This window comes from Aegilops tauschii, chromosome 2 (genome assembly GCF_002575655.3).
Source record: "Aegilops tauschii subsp. strangulata cultivar AL8/78 chromosome 2, Aet v6.0, whole genome shotgun sequence".
Lineage (NCBI taxonomy): Eukaryota > Viridiplantae > Streptophyta > Magnoliopsida > Poales > Poaceae > Aegilops > Aegilops tauschii.
This window is the reverse complement of record NC_053036.3, coordinates 35,449,331-35,456,924: the sequence shown is the minus strand read 5'-3', so window position 1 is coordinate 35,456,924 and position 7,594 is coordinate 35,449,331.

The window sequence follows — 7,594 nt, the reverse complement described above, 5'->3', positions numbered from 1 at the left end:
TTTTACTTTTTTCAACACATGTCTATTAGGAATTGGTTTCTTTGCATTTTTTTTGTTTCTTTTCGTTTTTTTTTCATTTTCCTTTGTTTTCTACAATTTTTTAGCCTTCCTTTTTGTTTCTTTGTGGTTTTATTGGTCTACTTTTTTCAACTCAATGTCTACTTTCTGTCGGTATACAATGAACATTTGTAGAGCAGACATCAAACATTTCTGATACATGTTGATTTTTTTTCTTAAAAAATAAATGTTTTGAACACTTTTCAGAATACACGGTAACTTTTTCCAAATAGATTTGTACATTTTTTAACATGAATATTTTTTTATGTACACAAACATATTTTTACAATGTATAAATATTTTTTGTACACATGATTACATTTTTTGTAGATATAGTTAGCATGTTCTCCTTCTCTTTGTTTCACTTTCGTACATTTTTCTGTATGATAAACATTTTCTTACACATGATTAACAATTTTCGTACAAATGATTAACATTTTGTTCTTTTCTTTGTTTCACTTTTTTATATTTTGTGTGTGTATGATAAACATTTTTTGTACACATGATTAACATTTTTCGTACAAATGATGAACATGTTCTACTTTTCATTGTTTCACTTTTGTATATTTTTTCTGTGTATGATAAACATTTTTGCACACATCATTTACATTTTTCATACAGATGATTAACATGTTCTAATTTTCTTTGTTTGACTTAAAAACATTTTTGTGTGTATGATAAACATTTTTTGTACACATGATTAACATTTTTCGCACACATGAATCACTTTTAAATTGTTCTAAAAGTAATTTTGAATTATATGGAAAAAATTTATAAAATGTGTAAACATTTTTGGTACACATTACTAACATTTTTCGTACACATGTTTAACATGTTCTACTTTTTTTCACATTTATACATTTTTCGTGTGCATCAGAAACATTTACTACTCATATTCATTTTCTAATGCAAGACAAATTTTAAAAAATAATTTAAAATTGATTTTGTAATATACATATTTAGAATATTTAGATAAATAAACAATGCAAAAGTTCGAAAAAAATATGTGAATAAAAAACAAAACAAGAAAGTAACATGACGCCAGCATGTGAGTCCTGGTTACTGGGCGCCCCAATATGTGCGCCCCTGCAGGCGAATCGTGTTAGGGCTCGCAGCGGGCGGCACATGGCCGCGCCCATACAAGGACAGCCCAAAGCAAGAAAATGGCAACAAGGCCACGTTCAGAGACTAAACGGGCGGGCGGCACATGGCCGGGCCCATACAAGGACAGCCCAATGTTGTCAGTTTAGCTTTAGTCAGACTCTTTTTCTTTTTAGGGAGGCGTATCACAAAGAGGTAGTATAATACGATTTAAAAAAAAGAGGTATTATAATACTGTATGCGTAGCAACCCTGATATATGTACGACCGTTCTTTTTAGTATTGCGGACGACCATTCATAGCAGCCGTCCATTGCATTTGCCGGATGATTGGGATGGCTTCGTATGAAAATTATACGTGCTTTCATCGTACGTAAAACAATTCGCAATATACTCCCTCCGTTCCACAATGTAGCGCATATAGATTTTTCTAAAAGTCAAACTTTATAAACTTTGACCAAGTTTGTAAAGAAAATCATATACATCTAGAATACCAAATACATGTGCTTAGATACATCACAAGACATACTTCCATATTATATACATTTGGTATTGTAGATATAAATAGTTTTCTCTATAACAAAGTAATACATCCTCTGTCTCAAAATAACAATCAAAGCACATCGAAGAACGTTACAAAGGGGATGATTAAAAAAAAAGCTGATAATCAAATAACAAAGTAATACTTCCTCTGTCTCAAAATAAGTGTCTCAGCTTTGTACTAACTTTAGTGTAAAGTTATACTAAGAGCCCGTTCGGCACTCGACTAGCTCCGAAAATAGAAAGATCTGCGGAGTACCGATTCGTCCGCTCCGTAATTTTCCACTGCGGTTCCGGCCGGCGCTCCGCAAGCGGAGTCGAGGAGCAGAGGGCCTCCGAACAGGCCTTAAGGTTAAGACACTTATTTTGGAATGGAGGGAGTATTATTTAAAGTTTAGTAACACTAATTTTCATAGCTATCCAAGTTAAAAAAGGATTAATCATAGTTTTCTTAAGCCTAAGATAAGAATAGAGTCGCACGTTAACACGTCTCACAAATTGTCTCTAAGAACAGAGTCGCACATTAAAACGTCTCACAAATCGTCTCTAAGTTAATTAAATTAAATACTTATTTTTTTTGAAGGCTAACTACAATAAAAAGTTTGTGGCGCTCTGTAATCGTCTTAAGAAGCGTCTTTAGATCACCAGTGTTCATGGGCGTAGAGACGAATAAAAAAGCGACCCATAAAAAGCGACTATACGTGGTGTTTTTGTTGTAGTGTTCTATGTATTCTGGTAGTTTATTTTTGATACTGTATTGTTGTATACCAATCTGCGTGGGAGCCGAAGCTCGATTTGTTCCTATTTCTGTTTCTGTTTCAGTACTAGTACAATGTAATGATTTTGTGCTTTCATGAAGTATTTTGCGCTATTTTTATCTGTCGAGCAATTTAGAAGACCTGTAGAGCACTTAACTAGAAAGTTGACTTTGCATGTGCAACTATGCTTGCTTAGAGGAGCCCTTGACTGGTTACATTATTGTGATGGACCGTGCTGTTCTTAGTTGTGCTACAGTATGTGTTCCGTGTTGTTTGCACTTGTTAGCCAAATCATTGCACACGCAGTGTTAATGCGATGTTGTAAAATTCCTGTTTGTACAATGTATCTGCTACATGTTGTTTTCATCTTGATAGCTAGCAGCCTAGCACCATGAACTTTGATTGTAAAATCTCTATATGCTGTAAAATTAATTGGGTCAGTCTCGAATTTGTTGTGAATTGTAAGATGCTTCAAGTAGATGTTTTTTGCCTTCTCACGTGTAGGCGGTCAGGCGAGACAGCAAGTAGAGGTTCAGTCTGTTGGAGGAGTATGGCGAGCTGCTGATTTGGGCTAACCAGGGGCACACTGTGGCAGTATGTTTTCCGCCTGAACTCCCATGCACTAATGTGTTCTGTTTTTACAAGTAAGATTTAAGATGTGTTTATACTCTTCATGATCATCTGCCATGTAGTAATTGTTATTTTTTGTGACTTCGAAAAGCATTGTACTAATTGAATTTTTGTTATCATTCTGAAGAACTTGTCCTTTTTATTGAATGGTCTCCTCATAATATATTTGCTCCGGTTTTCTGATGATTCTTTGCTGATTCATGTAATAGGGCGTCCTGACTATGAGCAGGAGCAGGTGCATGTGCACCTGTTTGTAATGCTAACGAAGGAGCTCCATCCTGAAGAATATAGTGCTTGTAGAGCTTGTAAATTAGTTACTCCACTTGTAGAGTTATTTGTAGAGCAGGAGCACCATTGTATTGCGTGTTATTTGTAGAGCATGAGCTCCATACAGAATCTGGCTCTATACTGAATCTGGCTGTTGTTATTTGAAGTATTATATGTGTTTTTTGTCAGTGCCAATTTAAATATTGGTTATTTATTTACTATCAAAATGAAATGAGGAATATGACCCTGACAAGTCGGACCCACTTGCTAGAAACCTGACAACTTGGACCCACTTATGAGAACATGATAACTAGGATCCATCTGACTAGTGGACCCATGATACATATAAAAAAACAAACTGTTGAGATAAAAAAGAAATACTTGAACTGCTCAGCCAAAATGGCCATGGCCCAAAAATAAAAAGGCTGCGATGTTGGGCTTGGCCCATGAAGCTAACAAAAATTGACAGAAAAAATACACTAAATTGGCTGAATTAATGGGCTTGGCCCATATAAACACCCAATTGGACCGGACCGATTCTAATTTTTGACCTTTTCAATTGGTCGCAATTTTGCCACGTCAGATTGCCACGTCGGATCCGACGTGGCCTGGGCAGACAGCCAGTGACCAAAACAAAAGGTCATGGGTTCAACGACCTTCTGTTTTGGTCATAAACGTCTACGACCTTCTCACAGAGAAGGTCGTTAATTTTAGTTTACGACTGCCAGCTTTTGACCATCTGTTTTGGTCAAAAAGGTCGCAAATGAAAATCAATGACCTTTCAGGGACCAATAGTGAGGGTCACAAGTTGACATATTTCTTGTAGTGGATGGCTGCGCTCCGTGCGCGAGAGATGGATTCTTCAAAAAGATCCGGGTGAAAACTTGCTATCGGCTATTGCAAGGGCCGGCGGTGGCGGCGCTGCCTGCGTCGGTCCCTTCCTGAAGCATCGCCATGGAGAAGTTCAAGACCACTCTCTCTGCTACCTCCGGGGGAAACCCTAGATCAGTAGATCGGATGACGGCGGCTCTTTGGTGTCATTTCCCCGTTGGGGGCGTCATTCTTGGAGGTGAACGCGGGCTCGAGGCACCGGAGGATGGCTTCTTTGGTGGAGCGGTGCTTCATCTTACACATTGATGGCGGCGGATCGCGGCGGCGTGGCGCTGTGGAGACTCAGCGTTCGATGCGCGGAGATGGACTCGCGCGGGAGGAGGATGCTGCCTGGCGTATGGTAGCATCGATGGCAGATAAGCTTGGCAAGGCCGGTGCGTTAGTTTGCTCTGATGATGGATTGATGGAGGATGGCGGCGACGACACATGAGAGTGTGTCGGACCGGTTTGTGCCACAAACCCAGTATGTGGCTTGGATGGGGCCTCTAGCTGTAGATGTTAGGCATTTGTGCGATGTCTGTTTAGTATTAGGCTCGGACTATCGGCACTCCATCATGTGGATAGGAGTAGCAACAGATGGTGACTTCAGACTACCTGATGTACTACTTTGTAAGGTCTTTTTGAATAATCAATAAAATGACTGCATAGACCTTACAAAGAAAAAACATAGCCACATAGCCACATGCATTCACGCGCTTTTCTTTCCCCTCTCAGAAGGCCATTAGGGCTACTTTTCAATGATGTATTTCTCCTTTTTGTTTTTGAAAGTGTCGATCAAATTTGAGTTTGGAATTTTATAGTGTGCTAGATGCACCGTGTTGTATTAGTTCGTGATGTAAATAGTTTCAAAATATATTATACTTTTTTGATAGCTCAATCTGCACCGTGTTGTATTAGTTCGTGATGTAAATAGTTTCAAAATATATTGTACTTTTTTGATAGCTCAATCTGCACCGTGCAAGAGTGGGGGTTAAGCCAACCCGAGTTCAACCCTCAAAGAAGTAGCCTGTGGTCAATTTCTGATAACAGTTTTCATTTTTGGAATGTCAACACATGATCAATGTTTTTCGGTAACTTTAGAAAATGCGGACACAACTTTCAGTTAATTGCCGCCACTTTCGAATTTCAAACCTTTTGAAGATTCTGAATTGCTAAACTTCCAAAAGAAATTAAAAAGGAAAACTTGAAATTCCACTGGAGATTGATGAGCCGCGCCAGCAGAGGGAGAAAACGGATAGGGAGTAAGTCACATGCTTAGGAGCTGCTTAGGCAGCAGTGATAACTGATAATACCATCTCAATTCTCAAGTGGACCAATGTATCTACGATTGCATGGTCTGTGCTACGTGGAACATACATATGTAAGTCAGGATTCACTAGTCAGCAACAACACCTATCATTATGCGGTGGATAACTCGCCATATTTGCAGGAAGCCTAGAAATGTGGACTTGGGGACTACGAGTAGCAACAAAAATAAACACATCAGAATGAATGGCGCCATGCTTCAAATAGGCTACCTAGATCGCTTGATGATGTAGAATTCATAACGTGGTGCAAAACTGTGCTCCATGGACAACCCAAACACTTCCTAGCTATGAAACAACATATACAATTACCATCTTAGCTAATTAACACTATCACACCCATGTTCTTACTAGTAATATAGTAGTCGCCGTGGGGGTGAGGTTAGCTATCATCAGAGCCGACGTGAACGGGCTAACGACATGCAGGCTCCTGCTGGATTTTAGCTACTTATCAGCTAACTAGGATGTGTTTGTTGCCTGTTGCCTCCCACTCCGAGTTAGCTAGCTCTAACATATATATGTGGAGATGAAAAATAACACCATGCCATTGGCATCATTGAAAGCAATATGAGGTAGTTATGTTCCTCAAGTTCGGTTTGCCTCCAAGACATGCATCACTGAAATGAAGAGCCATTGCTAGTTGTTCTAGGAGTTTCTAATCAGTATTTATAGAGCGACATCGTCCAAGCAATCATGCATGCATAGACCAGGAGAGTGACTTCTTTCATTATTGAAAACCCATCCCTTTATTTCCCTACCTATCGTGTATCCTTCAAATGTATGATGTTCCCAATGTTTGCATAACTTCAATCATATATCTAAAAAGTTATAGTCAAAGATTTCTGTAACTGATACCAATTCGGTTCGAGGGGGAAGCATGCCCGTTGATTGTCCAGGTACATGCTGCTTTTGATGGAAGTACTTTCCAAAAGCATCGACAGAAAGGGAATGCAGTCATCTCGACAAGTTTATAACACATGCTATATCATTGCCAGGAAATATATTTGTTTGAAAGCACACCAAATTAGTATAGTCGACTTGTGGTATTCAAAAACAGCTGTGCTTAGCTTGTGAAAATATCATGTTCTTAAATAAGCTTATGAGATTTCAGTCTCTACGCAAACTGGTTACTTGCCAAGGTATCATAATTTAAACATCGGTCGTGAACACTCTAAGCTGCTTCTATTCGTCTTGTGTTATCCATTGTTGTTTCTAGCGGTGGAGTTTTAGTCAGCTAGATGTGTAGAGTGCGTTTCTTCATGGTGTTCAAGAAGAGGAAGTGTACGTGAAACAGACTCCTGGGTTTGAGGATAAAATGCATCTTTTCATGTCTATAAGCTTGATAAAGCTTTGTATGGATTAAAGCAAGCCCCGTGAGCATGGTATTCTCGTTTAAGTGCAAAGCTGCAAAAACTAGGGTTTGTTCCATCAAAGTCTGCCTATTTACAACAAGTTCAATACATTCATCTATGTTCTCATATATGTTGATGATGTTATTGTGACTAGTTCACCAGTGAGGCAATAACTAGATTACTGGAAGATTTAGGTTCAGAGTTTGCTCTAAAGGATGTAGGAGATTTGCATTTCTTTTTAGGAATTGAAGTTAAGAAAACCAGGGATAGTCTTTAGCTCTCTTGTTATGTGAGATTTGTAAATTCATATGCTGACATGACCAACTGCCTGATAGTCGAAGTGCAACTCCAAAATTATACTTGTGTAGTTATTTATAATTAATTAAGCAAACTATATCCAACCTCCTGTGAAACTTGTAATACCTCTCTATGCAACTATGCATGTTTAACGGTGTATTATTATGTATTATATTCAATAGAAAAGAGCGGCCGAACAGAATTTGAGGTACCGAACATTCAATACGAGCATGACAAGTCATCATGTGCAAACTTTTTAAGGGTTGTATCCAACTAAAACAACTATGTGTGCAACTACCACTACTAAAGATGCCAACAAAATAATGTGACTAGCAAAAAAAAGTTGTTTCCATTATACATACTCCCTCCATTCCTAAATATAAGACCTTTTAGAAATTC